The sequence below is a fragment of the Peromyscus maniculatus genome, chromosome 4 (assembly GCF_049852395.1).
Source record: "Peromyscus maniculatus bairdii isolate BWxNUB_F1_BW_parent chromosome 4, HU_Pman_BW_mat_3.1, whole genome shotgun sequence".
NCBI lineage: Eukaryota > Metazoa > Chordata > Mammalia > Rodentia > Cricetidae > Peromyscus > Peromyscus maniculatus.
In genome coordinates, this window is record NC_134855.1 from 150,062,802 (window position 1) to 150,086,175 (window position 23,374).

Consider the following 23,374-nt stretch of genomic DNA (forward strand, 5'->3'; position numbering starts at 1 on the left):
TCCTGGGCAAAACAATCCCAGTTCCGGAAAATTCTGAGAACACTTCACTCCAAACAGCAGGAGACCCAAGGCCTGACAGCAGGAATGAGATCCTGGCCCTTTAACTAGACACTGCCTGATTCAGCCCCAAACAGTTCAGGTGTGCTGAGGGAGCCAGTTTTACTTTCAATATTGTCAATACTAAAAGATACTGAGCTCTGTAAACTGGCTTTCCAACACTCCATGTTGATCTGCAAAGCAGCTTATGGGGAATTATTTCCTTGCTAATTTTCCATCAGGCAGGATGGGACACTGGTGTTCCAACTTTCTCACAGTAACCCTGCCTATCGAGGGCAACCTCCCTCACATCTGCTCTGAGATCTGCTGGGGCCAGCTGCACAGAGGAATGGGTTTCAGGAAAATGCAGCAGCAAACTCACATTTACCTAGGTTCATCAGCTCCACTGACTCAGTGTCTGTGCACAGCACGTCCGTGTACACACAACACAATACTTTGACATCAACAAACAGTACGCCCATTATGTGGCACAAGGAATTATACACTAGGCCACTTTTTTTTTTTCAGAAGGTTAAATGGGCAGGGTCTAAATCAAGACTCAATTTAACTAACCAGGTAAAACACAACCTGGAGCAATGCCCTTAAAATCCAGTATTCCTCAACCTCACAGAACGCCCCCCTTCCTACATAATACATAAAGCTGAATAAATGCTAACATTGTGTCTAGCTCTTTCATAGTTACCTGTTTGCATCTCAAAGTAAATAAAAATAAAATTTCCTTTCAGTGAACAAGACCAACCACTGTTGGAGAGATTTACATGTCAAGAGTTTTAATCTGTAGCTACTAGGAAATAAAAACTACCACCAACACTGAATTTTGCCCTTTTTAAATATTCACATAAGCAGTGTCAAACAAACCATTTCTTTTGACAAAACTAAATGTTTTACATTATCCTGCTCTAAGGGACATTAGAAAAGTAAAGTAAAACACCACCTCACCATTCAGCACTGTCTTCAACTTGAGAGATCACAATCACCCATTAAAAAGGCAGCTGACTTGAGGGTAGTGTAGGCCAAAAAAAAAAAAAAAAACCTTGGAAAAGCTGAAGAACAAAAGCCAGGGGTCAACTCATCCCCTTGCTCACCTCTGCTCAGCTGTCTTTTCAGGGTTAGTAATTGTATTTCTCAACTTTAGCATAAAATTACCAAACTGGCCCCAAATTTCCAGTAACTCAATAATGTTGATAGCCTGGGCAGGAAGCACTGGCTCTTCAGAGGTTGCAGTCAACAAACGTTCACATGTAAAGTTCTCTAGGGAGTGCAACATAAAAGGGAAATCTGTGGTAGCAGCTGGCTAACAGGGGCTCCCCCAATTATTTGGAAGCTAGACATGTCCAGGAATTGAACTCACTCATGAGGAGATAAAGATTTTTAGGAGAAAATGGTGGTGTGTGCCCCCACTCCCTACACACACACACACAACTTCCTTAAAGGCAAGATTGCTATCTGCCCTCGTGGTCTGAATTCAAAACCCTTTGGCCCACATACCATTGCAAATCTGTCTGTCTATACTACTGGCTGGCCAAGAACCTTAATCCAGATCACCTAACTGAAAGGCCAGCTTTCCAGCACTTTCACAGTGCCCCCACAACAAGGCCATCAAGTGATATTCAACCACACTTCCCCACAGAGCAGAGGGAAGACACTTCCCCAAGTCTTTGTGTAATAATCCACTTTCTTCCACATGCATTTAAACTAGTTAACACGCTCCCCCTGCGAAACCTGGAGCTGAGGTGTGTGAACTGAGGCGCCTCCTGTCACGGCTTCAATTTACATGCCTTGTAGCTAAGCCCTTCCTGGTTCAGAATATTTAATAGGACTGGAATCTTTTAATTCAATTTTGGTAGCTGTTCCACACACATCTTCCAGGTTATTTTTTAATAACCCTGGTGAATTAAAAACTATTCCATACGCTCAGCTGTGATCATTCAACTTAAAATGGCACATTTTGACACTACAATACCAGACAGTTTACCCCAACTGCCTCGTGTTGTTCCTTTTAATTCGAAAGCTGGGAAATCCACTTCTTGATAACTCAGCTTCAACTTCCCAAATTATTAATTACACATACTGCCACGGGATTAAACTGAAATGGGAAATCAGGAACCAGCCACTTAAAAATTATAGCCAGTGACCTCAAAAATCCACAATGGAAGCCACACAGTATGAGATAGGACAATCTCAAACTGTTTTCTGAGCGATTGGAAGCACAGCTTCCTACACAGTATTTTTAAGGCCCCAGCCATGTTTTCCCAGCAGTCAGAGAGCAGATCCTTCATGAAGTTCTGTTTTTAAGGCAGTCAAGGGTCATTAAAACTACTTCAAAGTTCTTATCAACCAGTATCATGTTTAGAACAACTGAGAAAAAAGAATGTCATTTAATAAAGTGGAAAGAGCTCATCTTTCGGAACCCCCGAGGCTCTAATCAGGCAGTTCAGAATTAAGAGGGCTCCTAGACGGAGGATGGCAGCCCTGCTGTGGCAAAACATCATTTCATACTAAAGTGATGTTAAGAGAGAGAAAAGGTGATTAGCACTTATCTGCCAGGAGGAGATAGACTGAGTCATCGAGGGCCATTGTGTGACTTAATTATTTCATCAATTTGGAAGAGACTCGATGATTAAGTCTTATTTTCAAATTTCCTCTAAAACAAGCTCACTGGAAAAGGATTAGGGGCGCCTAGTCACCCCCAAGTTCCTCTGCCAAAATTGGAGGATTACAAAACAAATGCAAACAATCCCCCCAAAGCCAGAGTCTGAACTTTCTCTCCCCCTCTTCCTCCCCTACCACCTGGGGGAAAAGAAAGAGAGCTATTATTAAAATAGATTCTTCAGCATAAAGGGGAAAATTTTTCTAAGTGGTATCTTAGTTCCTTTTTTAAAGTAAGAAGTGAAAGGGAATAATACGAAGCCAAGACAATTACTAAACTTCAATCTCACGAATTATTTCACTGAAAAAGACGAGATCAGACTGCAGAGTGGGAGAGGAGGCTGAGAAGTAAAAGGACTAAAAGCTGGAAACTAAAGAAATGCATGCTTCCCCTCCACTTCCTTCTGTATGCATAGGAGGGCAGAATCTTTTTAGAGGTCTCTTGGATTTTATACTTACATAACTGGCAAAGTGGCAGGATGGGTAGGGGGCCTTGAGGGTGACTCCCAATACAAGATCAGGATTCAAAGTGAAAATCTAAATAACCAAGAAGCAAAACTTCACCGTTGGACCCCAAAAATCTAAAAAAAAGTATCTAAAATAAATAGGATTTCTCGGGAAGAAAAAAAGTCATCTATCATTAAGGACACACCTTAAAAAGTTCTCGGTACATTAACTAAGTAAGCACAGACTAGTGGTCTGACGGTTCTATTTTTCAGACGGCAATTAGGTTAGTTCTCTGCACTTGTCACTACAGAAAACAGCTTTGGGGGGGGGGGGGGACCTAGACCTGTTGTTCATCCTTCTCGAAGCAAAAATTAGGCGTCTGAAATCTGATTTGGTACCGATCAAGGCAGTCGATCCACTTGGGGGAAAGTAGTCAAGAAGAAGGCTCTGGACGTCCTTCACTTACAAAGCGAGGTGAAAGGCCCCCTGAGGCCCCTACCTAAGTCTCCAGGCCTGGCAAGCAGCTGTGGCTACCCTGCCTCTTCTTTTGTTGGCCTTAATCTCATGTCAAGTTATTCAACCAACTCAAAAGCGATGAAGACATAATTGAATCAACCTGAACTAAATCAGACCTAGGCCTCTTAAAACATACAGCTTAATGGCTCCAACCCATCCTCAAACCAGGAAACCGGCCACGGGATCCTGTGGTACACATGGTACTCCACAACCAGGGGCCCCAGGCTGGCTCCCCTTAATCTAACGCGTGCTCAGGAATGCCTGTTTCTCAGAAAGAGAAACTAAGGCTCAAGGACACAAACCTTCTGTCTGGGGAGAAACCCCCCCCCCACTAAACAATAAAAAGTTAAGAAGTTTCTACTGCCCGAATGCGGACCAGCACCCACTGGGGGTCCCAGATGGGGGCCCCCAAGGCTTCGGCTCACTTCAGGAAGCAAACCTTTTGGGAAAAATCCCCGCCTGCTGTCCCCACCCCCACTCTCCCCGCCCAAGAATGCGTTTCCCGTGCTCCGAGGGTCCGCGGCGGGGGCGCCCTTCCCCGTGCGCCCGCTCGCGTCGGGGCTAAACTGAGGCGCTCGGGGCCGCGCCCTCCAGCGTGCGGTTCCGCCTCCCGCCGCCCCGCACGAACTTCCCACGGGAGTTTGCGGGGCGTTCTAAGTTTGGGCGTGAAACCGAACACCTTCCCTCACTTGCGGGACGCGGGTCCCGGAGGGGGCGCGGACCCCCCGACGGCCACGCCGCGCCGGGCGGGCCATTGTCTCTCGGCCGTCCCTCCCAGCCCCACGCGCGGCCCCGGCCGTGGGGATGCGGCCCCGGCGCCCCTTTACCTGCGGCCGTCCGGCTGCACCGCCCCGGCCGCGGGCTGAACGAGCGGCAAGGGCGGCGCGGCCTTTGTGCGTCCGCCGCGGGGCCCCGACGGCGCGGGGCCCCGGACCGGGCCGCGCCATGCCCGCCTCCCACGGCCGCGGGCGCCGGGACCCCCACCCACACAGCGGCTCCGGGGGGCCGGGCTCACCTCCGGCGCGGGGCGAGGGAGCGGCGCGGGCGCCCCCTACTCGTCCGCGCGGGGACAGTGCAGGCGCGGGGTCCCTGCGCGGGCGGCCGGCGTCCGGCGGGGGGACTGTTGGGGCAGAAAGTGCTCGCAGCAGCTGTTGCGCCCTCCCCCCCGGCCGCGCCGCCCGACGCCCCGCCCCCAGCCGCGCCTGTCACGCCCCCTCAGCGCCCGCGCGTGTGCGCAAGCGCGCCCCTGCCCCGCCCACCGGTGCCGGCCACGCCCCCCACGGGCCCCCCGAGGCGCGAGCCCCGCAGAGCGGCGCGCGCACCCCGCAGCCGCCCCACGGGCTCCCGCGCACGCGCGCCCCGCTCCACCTCCCGCCATCCGGCCTAACGTGGCGCGCTCGCGCCCGGGCGGTTCCAGTGACAGGTATCCTGGAGGGGGGGGGGGGGGCTGCGAGCACAGCTGCGCAGGCGCACAGCCAATCCTCCCTCGCTGCCTCCCCCCCCCCTCGCAAGGTGCGCCCGGGAGGGGAGGGGAGGAGCCGGTTGCCCAACTCCCGGGTCGCCCAGAATCAGGAACAAAAAAAAAAAAAAAAAAAAACAAAAAACTTGCCACTGGTTTTGGGGAGCTTACAGGATAGCGGTGCTCAGGAAAAGGAAAACACTTTCCAGAGATTCAATATGAGATAAGAGGATTAAATTTCTCCAAATTAGTATCTTCATAAAGCTAATTGTCTTTTTCCTTAAGACCCTGGGCTTGCGTTTCTATTATAATTTGACGTCTGAATTTGGATTTGGTACCACAAATCTACTGAGTTTGCATAGAAATTCACTTGGGTGAAACTAGGCTTAAAAGTGGGGTCAAAACAAAAAAGAAGACAGCACCCCCCACCCCCACCCCCGCTTTACGCCCAACTCACTTAAGACGTCTCCCTACCGTTTTGTTCCCGACTTATAGAAAAGATGAAAGAAAACAGGAAAAGGTTATGACTCCAAAGGCCTGGGACAGATGCCCCCTGTTTTAAGGAAGCCCCAGGGAGGAACTATGGCGGCCATAAATCACATCCAATAATTTTTCTGCTCCAAAATGCAAATGAATTCAAATATAGAATAGATCTATTGCTTCACACAGAAAGGCCAACTTGTTTGTTTCTTTTTCAAGCTGGCCCTCCGTGTGTCAAAAATTGGGAAAACATCAATAAAGCATTGATACCCATTTTCTAAATCAAAAGAACGGAGGGGGGGGGGGCGGGGAAAAAAGACCGGAACTGGTAAGCAAGGCAGTCCTTAATAAATAGGAAGAATTCAAGAAGCCAGCTTATCAAGGGACAAGAATCTGCCTTGTAAAATGTTTTTGCTGTCGTTTTACATAACTACCAACCCACATATGGTCTCGTTAGTCTTTTTTTCAAAGGAAGTGAATCAATTACTTACTCACAATTAATTAGCAGCGCTGGAAGTAGATCCTTAAGCCAGCCCTGATTCTCATTCAAGTCCATAAGATATCGATCATTTTTAGTACTACGGTTCCTTCTCTCACGACAAATTATTATCTTTCTTTAAAGTATTGGTTAAAGCCATATAAATATTCACACTCTACACGCAACAGCTCAAACATTCATAAGCAGTAGACTTCATTTAACTTTGTCCCAAAAAACGATGGGGGGGGGGGGAGAAGCTTTGACACAAACAAAGAAAACTCTGAGCAAGTAAAGTGGATGGAGATTGAGGCTAAACCGAAGTGTAGCCTCAGTCTACATGTTAATGGATAACCTTTGCACTCTGAAGCCTTGAAGACTGTAAACACAATAGTGCTTAGACTTAAAAATCTTAGTGTGGAGATGGAGCATAAAGAGAAGTCCAAACTTCGCAGCAGCAATAGGGAAACAGTCAAATATTTTGACAAATAATCGTTTGGCTAAGAACAATGAGACTCGGTCTCTCAGACCTTGTAGCTACTGAGTTATTTTCAGAGCAAGAAAAAGGGGGGGGGTTTCCTCCATGCCCTCACAAAGCCACCTCTCTAAGCCATTTTGGCATCAGATGGTCTGTTACTGTTTCTCCTCCCCCTCCTCCCACCACCACAAATAAAAGGGACAATAAAAAAAAACTTACTATGTTGTAGCCTTTAAAATTGAAAGAGAATTGCCTTCCCTGCTCTATCTGCTAGAGATTTGTATGTGATCCTGATGTCTGAGCAAAGAATTACAAAGAACCTTCCCTCCTGGAGATGTGCCAACAAAACTGGGAAATCGTTGCAAAATTCTGCCAGTGACGGCTGGGCTTGCAAACACACACACACACACACACACACACACACACACACACACACACACACACACACACACACACACACACACACACACACACACACACACACACACACACACACACACACACACACACCGTGTTTTCTAAGGGACGTGGAGGGATCGAATTCCTGCCTTAGAGTGCGGAGGCTCGTGCCTCGCGTTGATTTGGGAAGCGTGGGTCCTTAGACACAATTAAAAGTCAGAAAGTCACAGGAGAATCCGAGGGACGTTTGGTTTCGTAATAAGCAGCTAAGAACTCCCCACTCCTGGGCGAAGTGGAAACTGAAAAATCGAACGTTGGTCTCCACGGCCTTGGCCCCGCCCACGCGGAACCCAGCTTCGCCATCACTCACTCACTTCCCAGGCTGCGCTACCTCCAAAGGAATCAGGTGCTGGAGGACACAGCCACCGAGAGTGGGAGCCGGCTTTTCCGTCCCTGCTGCTGGGATCTACACGTGTACCCAAACTCAGGCTCCATCCTACCTCCTCCTGAACCCGACAAACCTCAGCCATGTCTCGTCCTTTTCACAGTTCCAAAACAGCCACCACCCCCCAGCCCCAAGACACACTTCCAATGTGCGCTTATAAAAAAAAAAAAAAAAAAATCACACCATTATCTCTGATTTCATCTTAGTGCTAGCAGGCCTCTTTCCTTGAACTAACATCTGATTTTCTATCCAGATCCTGCCTGTATACGAAAATCTTACAAAAACAAGGGCAAGCGTGGTTTGCTGTATATACTATCTACAGGAATTATCTTTTTGAGACTAAGTCCTAATTAGAAGTGCAGATGGAATATAATCTTTCCTAAGTATTTATTTCACTGTGGAACAGATTACAGAGAAACAACTTGGAAACGAAATCCCTGGAGCTGCAGCAGAAACACACGCTCCAAAGAACTCAGTGTGCAGGGCAGGAAAACCAGAAAAACTGCAGGCAGCAGGAAACAGAAAAAGTTAGCCGGACCTGCATTTACAAACTACAAAGGACTCTGAGAGGGAGGCAGGGCAGCCCTCTTCCCAAGACTGAAAGCACTAAGTTAAGGAGAGATAACAAAGCCAAGGGAGGGCACTCCATTTTTCCCTTCCTGGATTTCCACCCAATGGAAGTCATCATTTTGAAAACGCTCAGTAAGTTAAGGAAAAGTAGACGGCAGAAGTTACCTTTCAGGAGAGAAGGCGGAGCTGAAGCCTGCCAGTCCACCTGGCCCAGAACAATACAGGAGGAGAGGTGATTGCTGGTTTTTACAGCAAACCAAAAAGGGAGGGGCTAAGTAAAGCTCAATTTAAATAGAGGCTGAGATATAATCCGACTTGATTGACTTAAATCAACCTTGATTGGGTTAAGAACACCATTTGATTCTAAGAACATCTGTCCCTTTGGCAACTTTGTTAACCCCTTTACAGGCACAACTGTTTGTTCTTCTAATACTGCTGTGTCCCAAGGTTGCCTTCTCTCAAAATATTCCTGAAAACTGCCTTACAGACTTATACATGTAATGTTCCAAAGAAGCCCCTTTCAAAACTTTTTCCACTCAACACGTTTTCCCAATGGGACAAGGGAAGAGAGAGAGAGAGAGAAAAGTAAAAATTATTGAAATCCAATCATGGCCACCAGTCTCAATCGAGAGAACCATTTTCTATTCACACACTCAAACCAAAACTTTTTAGAAGCAGGCAGATCAAGGCATTCCAAGTTAGACTGAATACATGAGATCCTGTCTCGGGGAGAAAAAAAAAAACAGGATTGGGAATATAGTTCAGGTGGAGGAGAGCTTGCCCACAGAAAGGAAGCCTGGATCTGTCTCTAGCACTGCATAAACGGCATGGTAGCCATGGCTGGAACCCCAGCACTGGGCACAGGGAAGCAGAAGGATCAGAAGGTCAAAGTCATTCTCAGCCCGTGAGTTTGAGCCCAGCTTGGGCTGTATCGTAAGTCCTTGTCTCAAAATAATAATAATAACAGCAGGGCATGATGATGCATGCCCTTTAATCCCAGAACTCTGGAAGTAGAGGCAGAGGTGACAGATCACTGAGAGCAGCCTGGTCTACAGAGTGAGTTCCAGGACAGCCAGGGCTATGTAGAGAAACCCTGTCTCAAAGAACATTATTAGCCGGGTGGTGGTGGCGTACGCCTTTAATCCCAGCACTTGGGAAGCAGAGCCAAGTAGATCTCTGTGAGTTCGAAGCCAGCCTGGTCTACAGAGCAAGATCCAGGACAGGCTCCAAAGCTACAGAGAAACCCTGTCTCCAAAAGAAGAAAAAAAGAAAAATTAAAGAACATTATTATTTTAAATTTTAATATTATTATTAAAAATTTAGAGCTACAGGAATATTATAGCTACTGCTCAGTCTGCTGCCACCTTATATTATAATCAGTAAACTTTTCTTCCCCACGAATAGCTCCATTAAATTATATATACATACATTTTCCAGCAAATCCTACATTTTCCAGCAAATCCTATATTTTCTGCTTTTTTTTTTTTTTTTTTTTTTTTTTTTTTTTTGAGACAGAATTTCTCTGTGTAGCTTTGGAGCCTGTCCTGGAACTCGCTCTGTAGCCCAGGCTGGCCTTGAACTCACAGAGATCCGCCTGGCTCTGCCTCCCAAGTGCTGGGATTAAAGGTGTGCCCCGCCCAGCTTCTCCCCTATTTTCAACTTTGGAGCTGGGAATACTGCTGAGTGGTAGTGCACTCACCAGACATGCAGGGGGCCCCAGGTTCAATTCCCAAGCACCTGGACAATATTTTGAATCTCACTTCTGTTCATTTACCTGTGTCTTTAACCCCAGCCTGGTGTGGAGCACCCAGGTCCCTCCTCCGGTCACACACGGTGACCTCATACATGCTTCTCAGATCCATCTAGCTTGGCCTTCATGCCTTCTCCATCCATAACAAAGGACATCCTTCACAGTGGAGAGCAGAGCCTGTCACCACCCTGCTTGGGGCTTTCCTATCGCCCAGGGCAAGAACAGCTTCCTGGCCAGCCTGGCTAGCCTCTGGGTCAGATCTAACTCTTGTAGTCTCAAGTCTGGACAGGGTCCTCACTTCAAATCCTACACACATCAACCAGCAGTCTTCTTAGAGCAGAGCTTTCCACTGCCCAGCCTCTGCTCTGCTGCCATCACTTCCCACTCCACAAAAAAATAAAAAAAAAACACCTACTTCTCCTTCTCTTCCAAGGGATCTGACATGGTGGCCTGGGCAGGCACATTTTCTCCCTTCACTGGGGCTCAAATACCCAGGCACCACCATTTAAGAGTTACATAATCCTAGACCATCATTTAATCTCTGTCTGTTAAGGTTCAATTTCCTTACCTAGAAAAGGGTGTGGTAAGCCTGGCCTAGTAGCTCAGTAACTCCAGCTGCTCAGAAACCTGAGGCAGGAGGGTCACAAGTTCAAGACCAGCCTGGGCAACCTGAAACCCTGTCTCAAAATAATAAAAACTAAATAAAGGATGTAAAGGCACATGCCATTAAGGAGACAGACAGGAGAATCTCGGTAATTCTGTGGCTACCCTGGTTTATAGTGACTCAATTAGTTAACTAAAGTTGTGATAGTACAATGCTGTAACCTCAGCATTCCAGAGGTAGAGGCAGGAGGATCTGGAGTTTAAGGTTGACCTAGGTTACATATTAAGTTCTAGGCTAGCCTGGGCTCCATAAGATTGCTGTCTCAAAAATATTAACAAAATAAACTAATCATGATGCTGGATGCCCAAAATCCTAAACACTCAGGAGGCTGAGGCAAGACCCTGTCTCAAAACAAAACAAGGCTGGGATGTAGCTCAAAGGCAGAGTACATGCATGAGGCCCTAGATTGCATCCCCAGGACTGAAAAGAAAGAAATAAATAAATAAATAAATAAATAAATAAATAAATAAATAAATAAATAAATAAATATGCAAAGGCAGATGAGTATGACAAGAAATATAATGGTAATGCAATTATTCAGATTGCCTGCAGAAATAATAATACACATCTCTCTAGGACTCTGGAGGCTTAATGAGACCTGTTGAGCAAACCCTAACCACCCAGGCTTCTGGGTACCCTGAAAGGAGGCAGAGTGGTAGGAAAACAATGAGTCCTCATCCTTTCTGGGCTCATCTCCTGAGACAGAGAAGGAAACTGGAGAGAAGTAGAGATTCCCTTCCGGGAAGGAAAGCAAGCCATGGTCATTATGGCCAGGTGTGGTCGTATTGCTCTGTGAGCTCAGAACTGGGGAGAGTTAAGCCAGGAGATTAAGGAATTCCCCACCACCCTATGCTACCCAGCAAGAGACACTGCCTCATCTCTCTCCCTCCCTCCCTCCCTCCCTCCCTCTCTCTCCCTCTCTCTCTCTCTCTCTCTCTCTCTCTCTCTCTCTCTCTCTCTCTCTCTCACACACACACACACACACACACACACACACACACACACACACACTTATAAATAAATAAATAAATAAATAAATAAATAAATAAATAAATAAATAAATAAGCAAGCACTCGGGCTATAACCAAATCAGGAAAATGCTTGCCTAGCATACACAAAGCCCTGGGTCTGGTCCCTGGCATGGACTGCACAGGATGTGGTTGCTCATGCCTGTAATCCTGGCATTTCAGAGGTGGAGTCAGAAAGACCACTGGTTTAAAGTCAAACTCTACTACTCTCAAAAAAATGAAAAAAAGAAGAACAAAAGATATGGCTGGGTGATGGTGGCCCACACCTTTAGTCCCAGCACTTGGAGGCAGAAGTGGATCTCTGAGTTCAAGGCCAGCCTGGTCTACAGAGTGATGCTCAGGACACCCAGAGCTGCACAGGGAAACCCTGTCTTGAAAAACCAAAAAAATAAAAATTAGTATATATATTAATGCGTTAACAAGGCCATGGCAAAGCCTTGGTTTGAGTCCATTACAGTAGGCTATCAAAGGTCAATTCTCTTTTCTCATTCAGCACATCAACAGCACTCCACAGAGCTGTTAGTGTGTTACCCCTCTTAGTCTGTGGCCCCCACACCCTCCTGATTCCCCTCAACCCTCTATCCTGGTCTCCACATGTCCCTGGTACCCCTTTTCCTGTTCAGGTAATCTCCCCCATTCCAACAGCTCAAAAAACTATCTCCAATAGTTCCACCTCCAATTGGTTCAATATTCAAGCCTGGTGCCATCACAGACCGGCCTCAAGTCCCCAGTGTCTCAGAATAACAGTAAAATCTACAAAGGCTGTGCGACCAGGTGGACTGTTAAGAGCTCAGTCCTTAGCCCACTACAGAGATGGCTCAGTGGCTAAGAACCCTGCTGAGACTGTAACCCACAGATCCAGGGAGGCTACCTAGCAGGGGGGACCCTAGGATGACTGTAGCTTATAATAGGTTTTGGTTTTGCCCAATCACTGGGCATGCTTTAGTGAAACATTTCACTATTAGGATAAGAATTTGTACCATATCAAGTTAATGAAAGGATATGCTGGCTATACTTTCAGGAGGGGAGGCTAAAATCTGTTTAGATTACGGATTAGCCTATAGAAAAATGTCTGCCATAAATCAAACAGTGAAGAGGAAGATGAATAGAAATCTCACACAACTTAAGTAAAACATAGCTCTCTTAACAGATGAAGATAGGTTTCTTCTATCCCAGAATCTAATTAATATTTATATGTATAATTCAGCTATTATTTGGCTTAAAAGGGCTTATTGGGAAATGTTATCAGTTTTACTATATTTCTATAGAGAAAATATTTTCCAGTTTCAAATAACTCTGGATTTTGGAATTATAACCTGTTTTTATGTTCAAAAAAACAAAACAAAACATTTAAGTGGAAAATGCTGAAGGACCACAGAACTCAGTGTTGTATTTACATATCTATATCTGTATAAAATAATGAATATAAATGTTTGTTTAAAAAAGGTAAAATAAACAAATAAATAACATGGGGGCGGGGGGAGAACCCTGCTGAGGCAGGTGGATCTCTGAGTTCCAGGACAGTCAGGGCTACACAGAGAAACTCTTGTCTTGAAAAACAAACAACAACAACAAAAGCCTGGGAGATGGCTCAGCAGATAAAATACTTGTTGCCAAACCAGACTAGACCACCTGAGTCAGATTCCCCAGGACCCACATGGTGGAAGAAGAGATCTGACTCCCAAAGATTGTCCTCTGACCTCCATGTGTGTACCATGCCACTTATGCATGCTAGTATATAAACCACAGAGAGAGAGAGAGAGAGAGAGAGAGAGAGAGAGAGAGAGAGAGAGAGAGAGAGAGAGAAATGTAATTTAATTTTTTTCAAAAAAAAAAAAAAAATCCCAGGCAGACATGTATGTTAGTCCAGTCCAGCACTTGGAGAAGAGAGGCAGGAAGAAATCACAACAACCTTGACTCCTTGAGACCCTATCTCAATAAACTAATCAACTGCCCAGAGCTGGTGTTTCAATGCAGGCCTTGAATCTCAGTAATCTCAGCGCTCAGGAAGCTGAGGCAGGACTGTAAATTTGAAACCAGCCTGAGATACAGAGGGGGTTGATGGCTGGCCTGAGCTATGAAGAAAGACAAAAACAAAAGCTGGGCCTGGTAGCCCATGGTAGCCCATGCCTATAATACCAGCACCGACAGCTGGAAATAGGAGTCCAGAGTTTCAGGCCAACCTCAGCCACAGCAACTTCAAGAGCAACCTGGCCCACATGAGACCCTGCCTCCAAAATAAAAATTCCCAATACAGGGACCAACTTCCCCCTATACCTCCTTCACCTTGTCCCTCAAAGCTACTTGCTTGCCTCCTAGGCCACTTCTCTCTCAGGGTCCTTTCCTTCTTATTCCCATCATCCTTGATTCGTTCAATCTGTGTCACCTGGTTCTCACCCTCCTGACCCCATCTTCCTTCCAGCCACACAAAGACCATGGGACTTCTGTCCCTATAGGAAAATCTATTTTCCAGAACATGACTCAGTTCACTCTCTGGACACCAGGATGCAAAACTATCGTGGCCCCAGCCAACCTTGCAGCCTGATTCACTTAGTAAATATTTACAATCCATTCCTTTCTCCCGAGCAACTAAGCTAGGTGGTAATTACAGTAGCCCTGCCTTCCAGAGGCTTCTATTTTACAGAAGTAGATGGTCACCACATTTAAACATAAATAAGCAGAACGGTGTATAAACATGGTATCTACCCGGGACAGGTCATAGCTCATGTATACCAGAGGCAAATACAAAGGGGTCCAGAGCTTCATTGTAACAGGACAAATCTTGAAATGCTGAATACAAACTTCAGAATATAAACAGCAGTTTATATTATTAGCAATAAAAGAATCAGAGTACTCAGGCAGCTGCATCACCAAGGCAAGAACTGACACAATAATCTACAAAAGTCTGCCAAGTTCCTTTACAAAAACAGCTTTGTGTATGGATGGGTGTCAACAAACAGGTACCCCTTCCGAAACAGACCACCACAAAGATCATGAGACAACAAAAGTTACTAAATCTTGAATGAAAAATCAAAACAGTTGATGGTAAATGTTTTCATTTCTTTTTCTTTCTTTTTTTTTTTTTTTTCCAAGACAGGGTTTCTCTGTGTAGCTCTGGCTGTCCTGGAACTCACTCTGTAGACCAGGCTGGCCTCGAACTCAGAGATCCATCTGTCTCTGCCTCCCGAGTGCTGGGATTAAAGGCATGCAGCCTATAAGACATATAATTGCATGTCATAAGCCAAACACAAAAAGATCAACACTCTGTCCTCAAATTGTATCATCTGAAAAATTGAATTCAGAGCAGAATACAAATAAATAACTAAATCAGGTGTGGTAGGACACACCCATCATACAGATTGGAGATTAGAGGATCAAAAGTTCAAGGTCATCCTAGGGTAGAGCACAACCTTGAGGCCAGCCTGGACTATTTGACAAACTGTCTCAAAAAGGAAAAGTACCAGCCTGGTCTACAGAGAGTTCCAGGACAGCCAGGGCTACACAGAGAGACCCTGTCTCAAAACAAACACACACAAAAAAGATATCAGAATGGGGGTAAGGGGTGTCAAAGGATAGAAAAGTGAGTTAGACTGGAGAACATTCCTGGGAATCTACCAAATAGCATGAATGGAGATGATTATGAATTAATGTGTAAAGTAATATCATGGTTGGGTTTGATAGTACACACCTTTAATCCCAGCACTCTAAGTGGAAGGAAGCAGATCTCTGTGAGTCTCTGTGAGTCTAAGACCAGCCTGGTCTATTCAGCAAGTTCTGGGACAGCCAAGGTTACATACATAATAGAGATCCTGTCTTTCAACACTAATATATTATATATATGTATATATATATGGTGTGTGTCTGTGTGTGATGTATTAAGAGATTTTAAATATTCTAAAAGCAAGCCAAGCATGGTAGTACTGGCATGTAATCTCAATACGAAGCTGAGGCAGGAGGATTACCAGATGTTCCAGCCAAACCTAAACTATCTAGTAAATTCCAGGCCAGGCTGGGCGACATAGCAAAACCTTGTCTAAATATATACATATATATATATATTATTTTAAGAAAAAATTTTTGGGCCGGGCAGTGGTGGCGCACGCCTTTAATCCCACCACTTGGGAGGCAGAGGCAGGCAGATCTCTGAATTCAGAACTCACACTACAGAGCTAGTTCCAGGACAACTAGGACTACACAGAGAAACCATGTCTCAAAAAAAAAAGAAAAAGAAAAGAAAATCAAATTTAAAAAAAAGAAAAATTTCAACACACCAAAATAAATATATATGATAATGTATACATTAATCAGCTTCAGTTTCTCATTCTACTGCATATACCTGTAAATAACATGACATTGGACCCCACAGATAAACACAATTATCATAGGTCAATCAAAAAGTAGTTAAGTTTGCAAAAATCCCCAGTTTGAAAACAGCCTGGGCTACAGTGACACCCTGTCTCTAAATGTGTATGTGTATACATGTATATATGTTCATAAATATGCTCACACACACCACATATCTAGAAAAGACCTAGAATACCTTTTTTTTTTTTTTTGGCTTTGCATCCAGGGCCTTGTACATACTAGACAAGTACTCTGACACTGAGGTACACCCCAGCCCTAGAAATATAATTTTATAAACACTTGATGAGCATTGCATTCACTCCTTCCCCGGCTTCCAAGTTCCCCTAACACGCCAAGTACCCCATACATGCACAAAGCAATGTGCAGGGCTTCGGCAGCTCAGTGGTTAGGGCTTGTATAAGATCCTGAGTTTAATTCCAGCCCCTAAGAAAAGTGAAGTGTTTCTGGGCTGCTTAGCATAGCACTGGCCCTGGCCCCTTCAGTGCCCCCATTCTTCCCTCAATACAAGTTAGGATCTAACACTTCATATCAAATGTCCATTGGGCAAGTGGATCTCTGTGAGTTCAAGGCCAACCTAGTCTACACAGTGAGTTCCAGGACAGAGCTACACAAAGAAACCCTGTCTTCAAGAAAGGAAGAAAGAAGAAAGGAAAAAAAAAAAACCCAAGCCGGGCAGCAGTGGCACATCCCTTTAATCCCAGCACTTGGGAGACAGAGCCAGGTGGATCTCTGTGAGTTCGAGGCCAAAGTCCAATATGTGTGGGGATAGGCACTTTGTTATTTCTGGTTTCTTGCTGGTCTCCAGCACCTAGAAGAGTGTGTGGCACACAGTAGGTGTTTAGAGTACTTGTGTAGCATATACAAAGGTCCTGGGTCCAACCTCCTGTGACTTTTTTTTAAGGGACTCACTATATCGCCCTGGCTGTCCTGGAACTCAGATCCACCTGCCTCTGCCTCTCTAGCATTAGGATTAAAGGTGTGTGCCGCCACACCTGGCCTTTAACATTCATATTAAGTAGGAAGAACCTGCATGAGTGACATATTTATGTAATTACATAGAAGATCCAAAAGTCCACAACATGGAGTAAACAGATCTCCCCTTCAAGACCCACCTTCTAATCGGAGGATTGGGTTAGTCCACACAGCCAGGGAAATAGCACTCTAGAGAATGGCAGGAAAGCTCTGAAGCAGGGGAAGGCCTGAAGGCAGAGTCTGGAGAGGACCTCCAGGGACAGGTGGAATGCCTATAGTCTTCTTTCTTTCTACAGAGGTTGGAAGATGATAGTGGGAGCCCCAGAAGTTAGATCACTCCAGGCTTCAGGACCAAAAGCTCCAGGGACAAGTCCAGCCTGGCATGGAAACCCATTGAAAAACTGACCTATGTGTATCAGCTGCCTGGAGCCTCCTGGCCATGGTACGGACACAGTAACAAACTGGCTCAGTTATTAAGTGACCCATTTCCTCAGACAGTAACACAGACCACTCACTAACAACCACTCAGATAAGTAAGTGTGTCCAATTTTCAGGTCACTTTTACAGCAACTACAATAACTAGTAATAAACAAACAAACAAACAAAAAAAGGGCTGGGTGTGGTGAAGCATGCCTTTAATCCCAGCACTCAGGAGGCAATGGTAGGTGGTCTCTGTGAGTTGGATACCAGCCTGGTCTACAGAGTGAGTTCCAGGACAGCCAGGGCTGTGACACAGAGACATCCTGTCCTGGGAAAAGAAAAAGAGAAAACAGGAAAGCATGTACTGGGGCCACACTCTGAGCCAGTGCTAACTCCGTGACTTGGGTACACTTAAAATCCTAGAAGAGACTGAGGCAGGAGGATAGAAAATCTCACACTTGCCTGGGCTACAGGCTCAGTTCTCTGAGTAACTGATGTCTGTAAATCCTTCTCCAGCCAGGCCTGGTGGCACACACCTGTAATCCCAGCACAGGGAGGTGGGAGCAGGATTAAGGGTTCATATACAGCAGGTGGATCTCTGTGAGTTCCAAGCCAGCCTAGTCTACAGAGAGTGTTCCAGGACAGTTGAGGCTACACAGTGAGAACCTGACTCAGAAAAAAAGAGTTCATGGTCACCTTTGACTGCATCATAGCAAGTGAACTCCATGAAACTCTGTCTTAAAAAAAATAATAATAAATAACCTTATATAGAAAAGAAAAGAGGCGATCCAAGATGACCAAACTTTCCAATATACTAACTTCTCTTATTTAAGCCTCTCTGGCTGAAATGAAGGCGTATGGCATTTCAGACCCCATTAAAGCATCAATCACAGTCAGCAAACACTTCCTAAAGAGGTCTTCCCGGTCCAATCAAACACAGTTTGAGGCAAAGTCAGAATGGGCTCACCGCTATGAGAACACCTCCTTTGCATGCCCTTGATATTGACTCAAACTTCTGAGGTCCAAACTAAGACTTCACTGCCCAGCTGGGCCACCTTCACCATCTGGAGAGCTCGCTGCCTCTGTTTCGCCCATTTTACAGATGAAGGAAAGGGTGCTTGGAGACACTCATATCCTGTATCGGGGTTTTGGCACACACCATTACCGTAAAGACCACTGACTCTAGGCCTGGTGGTTCAGACCTGTAATCCCGCCACTCAGAGGCAGAGACAGGGTGATTTCAAATTCAAGGCCTGCCTGGGAATTAGTTCAACGCCAACCCTCTTATAGTATAGCCCATCTTAAAGTAGAAAATGAACACAGACCCGGGGAGACATTGGGTTCACTGCCCCCAATACTCAAACTGACACAGAATACCACTGACTCCACCAGAACATCAAACCGGGGCAGACGCCCACCGACTCCTTCTTGTTCACTGTTGTGGAGGGTGGGGAGGTGTGCGGGGGTAGGGGTGAGGGTGTCGGGGGGGGGGGGGGTCAGCGTCAGGTGTGAGCCTAGATTGGCTTACTCAGACAGTCCTCAGCTAGATGCCCGGTAAGAAGAACGCAGGTGCCACTGTCCGCAGCACATACCTCAGTGTGGGCAATCTTCTATGCTTCAGTGTGGGCAATCTTCGATGCCTCGGTGTGGGCAATCTTCGATGCCTCGGTGTGGGCAATCTTCGATGCCTCGGTGTGGGCAATCTTCGATGCACCGGTCGCTCGGGAGCACCAAGGACCACCTCCGCAATTAGGACCCGGGAGAAGCGAGCCCAGCTTATATATGAACAGGAGGGCGGGCCCGCAAACCTGCTACCCAATGGGCCTGCAGGAACACGGTTTGAGCCAACCCCCAGAGCGAGATTAGGGTGGGGTCCGCACGCTCCTCCCTAGGATCAGGCAACCGGAAATGAGCCCGACCGTTCTCATGGACTTCCGGAACTCAATCCTGCCTTTGCTGCTCAGCCTGGCCGTTTGCTCTAGTTGGAAGAACAGGGGTAACGGGTGGGCACTGAGGGTGGAGACCTTTGGTGACTGCGAGGTTAAGGCAATGTCTTAGGTCGCCCAGGCTGGCCTCCTCGTCACTGTGTAACTGAGACTGCCCTGTGTGGATACCTCAGCTTCTGTAGGCCTGCGGGGTGGGGGTGGGGGACCCAGGACGGCAAAAGCGCTTACCACTGAGCAACATTCCCAGCAAGCCCTGAAATCTCATAAGATGGGGCCTGCAATGACGACCAGCAAAATAACGTCAGCCATGAATCTCTGCCTCTTGCCCAGTACCCAAAGAACTTTCTGGTTCAATCCCTCTGACTAAACAAATAAATAAATACATAAATAAATAATTGTTGATATATTTTTACTTTTTTTTGGAGCTGAGGACTGAACCCAAGGCCTTGTGCTTGCAAGGCAAGCGCTCTACCACTGAGCTAAATCCCCAACCCCATTATTTATTTATGTATTTATTTATTCATTTATTTATTTTTAAGATTTATTTATTTTATTATGTATGACAGCAGCTCAGAAGAGGGCCCCAGATCTCATTATAGATGGTTATGAGCCACCATGTGGTTTCTGGGTCTTGAACTCAGGACCTCTGGAAGAACAGCCAGTGCTCTTAACCTCTGAGCCATTTCTCCAGCCCGAGGGATGAGATTTTGTTGTTGTTTTTGGTGTGTTTTTTGTTTTTTGTTTTTTCCAGACAGGGTTTTTCTGTGTAGCTTTGCGCCTTTCCTGGAGCTCACTCTGTAGCCCAGGCTGGCCTCGAACTCACAGAGATCGGCCTGGCTCTGCCTCCCGAGTGCTGGGATTAAAGGCCTACGCCAACAACCGCTCGGAGATACATTTTTACAAAGACTAAGCCAGGGCGTCTTCTGGAAAAATATTTTAAGAGATTGGGTTTTGTTGTACTTCCTGGAAGGGTCAAAACACCTGATCATTGGACCAACTTTCCTGAACTGTTAGACAAGGTTGGCCTTGAACTCAAATCACCTGCCTCTGCCTCTGCTGGGATTAAAAGTGTGCGCCACCACTGCCCGGTTTAAGAAAAGGGAATTTAAAAATTCAGATACTGGGTTTTTGAGAAGTAGGAATGATACATATGTAGGAAAATGTCAAAGATTTAAAAAATATTTTTTAACAAAGAACTACTGCCTTGGTATGTTATCATTGCTCTTCCCACCCCCTCACATAAACACCACACTAATGAGGAGTTTTCTTTCTCTTCCTCAAAGGGGTGGGGGGAGGGGTGCAGTCATAAACCTCCAAACCAATAGAGCTGACTTTCCTACAAGACCTTGTAAGCCAGCCACATATCCCTCGAAGGAAACAAGAATGCTAGGAACAGAATAAACAGTGTGATTGGAAGTCCACAAATAAAAACAGTGTGTCCCCAAGAAAACAAACGAGAATTTGTCTAAATGGCTCTGGCTTAATCCTCTGCTAGCCAGCACAGTGGGGCTGGAGAGGAAGCCTCCTTTCAGAAGGGTGTAAAAGTGTTCGGCAGTGTTGATGTATCATGAGCTCAGCCACATGGGAACAAATACGATATTCACTGTGTGTGTGTGTGTGTGTGTGTGTGTGTGTGTGTGTGTGTGTGTGTAATAATAAAGTAAATGGAGAGGGCGCTGGACCATGTATTGCAGGCCTGGTCACACTGCTGAGTGGCCTGTGTACCCCAGGGTCATCTCTCCTACCCTCCCAGACCCAGGTGGAAAGCATTTCATTACCACATTTTCAACAAGTCCTCCGGTTTCCCCTTTTAATCCAAGTTACTTTGTGGTTGTTTGGCAGTGCTAGAAGCCCATGTTTTTATAGCCAAAGAAAATGTGTATTTACTTTCAGAAGAGCACGGTCACGTGACTAACACGAGCCAGCCTCCTGCAGCCAGTGATTTATAGGAACTCCGAAAGGCTCCGCCTGCAAGCATCTTCCTAGGGCCTCCCTCAGCCTTGGTAGATGGAAGGGTAAATTGGTACAGTCCTTTGTACACATAACGGGGAGACAGACCTATTCATACATCTGGATTCAGCAGTAACAATGCTGGGATGGAGGCTAACAACACAGACCCCAAGGGAGAAGAGTTCTTAGGAGACAAGATATTCCCAGCAACAATGGCTGGGGGGGGGGGGGGGAATGCACTCTTCCCCAAGTCAAAGGAGTTAACCTACACTAGTACATAGCCATTTTCCAGTCAAAACTCGGACTCAAAGGCTCAGCCAGTAGGAAACTTGCAACTCTTGCAGAGGTCCCGGGTTCAGATGCCAAAACCCACCAATGACCACTCATACCCCGCCTGTCATTCTAGCAACATGGGATCCCATGATCTTCTGGCCTCATCTGGTACCTGCATACCTGTGCACATACACACAGAGACACACACATCCCCATAAATAAAAATGAGGTAAATCTTTAAAGATGAAATCAGAACTTTACATAATCCCAATATTTAGGAGACAAGAGGCAAAGCTATCCCAAGTTTCAGGTCATCCTTGGCTACACAGAAAGTACCAGGACAGTTTGAGCTACAGGAAACCTTTTCTCAAATTAATTAATAAGTTAATTAACTGAAACTTTATCTTAATTTTTAATAGTCCACTGGGAAATAGTTTTGATAGCAAAACTATTTGGAAAATCAAAAATGCAATCACACTATTTAAGTTTTACAAATCAAAGCCCGGCAGCGGTGGCGCACACCTTTAATCCCAGCACTCGGGAGGCAAAGATAGGTGCATCTCTGTGAGTTCGAGGCCAGACCAGTCTACAGAGTGAGTTTCAGGACAGTCAAGGCTACACAGAGAAACCCTGTCTCAAAAAAATATAAATAAATAAATAAATAATACGAATTAAGCGAGGCATGGTAGCACACACTTTTAATCCCAGAATTTGGGAGGCAGAGGCAGGATCTCTGAGTCTCAAAAAAGCATAGCAAAACAAAAAAAACCTACAAATCGTTTTCTTAGAAAGCAAACCAATCAAACAAACAAACAAAAAAGAATGTTGGCACACATGAAAATGTTGAAATCCACCATGCAAGTCTGAAACCCCAGCCTTTGGGAGCCTGAAGCAGGAGGATCAGCCCTGGCTTCATAACATGACTCTGTTTCAGAGAGAAAACCAAAATAAAGAAACAAGAAATTTAAATCAGCTACCAGTAGTAGTGCATACCTTTAATCCCAGCCCTAAGGAGGCAGAGGCAGGTGGATCTGTGAGTTCGAGGTCAGCCTGGTCTACAGAGCTAGTTCCAGGACAGTCAGGACTACATAAAGAAATCCTGTCTGGAAACACCTCCCCCACCGCTAAAAAAGAAAAAAATAAATAAATAAATCAGGCTGGGGAGATGGCTCAGCTGGTAAAGACATTGGGTGCCAAGCTGCATATCCTACGTTCAATTCCCAGGACCTACAAGGTAAAAAGAAAAAACTCACTCCCAGCCATGCGATGGTGGCACACGCCTTTAATCCCAGCACTCAGGAGCCAGAGGCAGGCGGATCTCTGTGAGTTTGAGGCCAGCCTGGTCTACAAAGCAAGTTCCAGGAAAGGCACAAAGCTACACAGAGAAACCCTGTCTCCAAAAAAAAAAAAAAAAAAAAAAAAACTCACTCCCAAAAGTTGTCCTCTGACCTCCACATGTGTCCCATGGTATGTACATACCGATGAAGAAGTCAATGTGATGAACAAAAAAGTAATTCAAGACATTTTCTTATTATGGAAATTTTTAGTACAGATTAAATATGTGATACCAACAAACTCTGTGTAAAATATATAGCACATGGGAAATTCCCTAATAATTCATGCTTAACTATATACATGTGTGTGTATTTAGAGATATATACAGAAATCTATAGAAAACTGACATGATAAATAAGAATTTATAATACTCTCCCAAATTATAAAAGAAGAGAATTGAAACAGTTGCTAACACATTGAAATTACAGAAGCAGGTATTGGGTTTGGGAAAGACCATTCTACTATTTTTACTATCTTATTTACACACGCTCCAAATTTGCTCAGAATACTTCTAAAAAACTTCTAGTCATTTTTTTTTTTAAATAATGGGATATGAATGACCTTTTCTCTACTTCCTGTCTTTCTCTAATTATTTTCCACAAACCTTCTGGTAACAACCTTTGAAACGAAAGAAGTCTTTGCCCAAAAAGAAATTTAAAACTCAAATCTAACAACCTAGTGAGATGTTTTCCTTGT

The 23,374-nt window shown here is 45.5% G+C and overlaps 1 protein-coding gene across 8 annotated transcripts in view; it reads right to left on the reverse strand.

The window, feature by feature from the left end:
• The window catches only part of Znf217 (zinc finger protein 217), a 35,639-nt gene extending 16,339 nt beyond the window's left edge, over positions 1–19,300 (reverse strand). The window contains exons 1-2 of one of the 8 annotated variants that reach the window (XM_076571248.1): positions 6,781–6,968; positions 6,100–6,222 (exon numbers count right to left, since the gene is read on the reverse strand). The gene's annotated coding sequence lies outside the window, so the exon portion shown is untranslated. Of the gene's footprint in view, positions 1–3,165; positions 3,272–4,496; positions 4,637–4,684; positions 4,864–6,099; positions 6,742–6,780; positions 6,969–7,071; positions 7,163–18,766 lie in introns of those variants that run through there. The other 7 variants (XM_076571250.1, XM_076571252.1, XM_042276879.2 and 4 more) reach the window with 7 other exon arrangements.
• Positions 19,301–23,374: the final 4,074 nt, after the last annotated feature.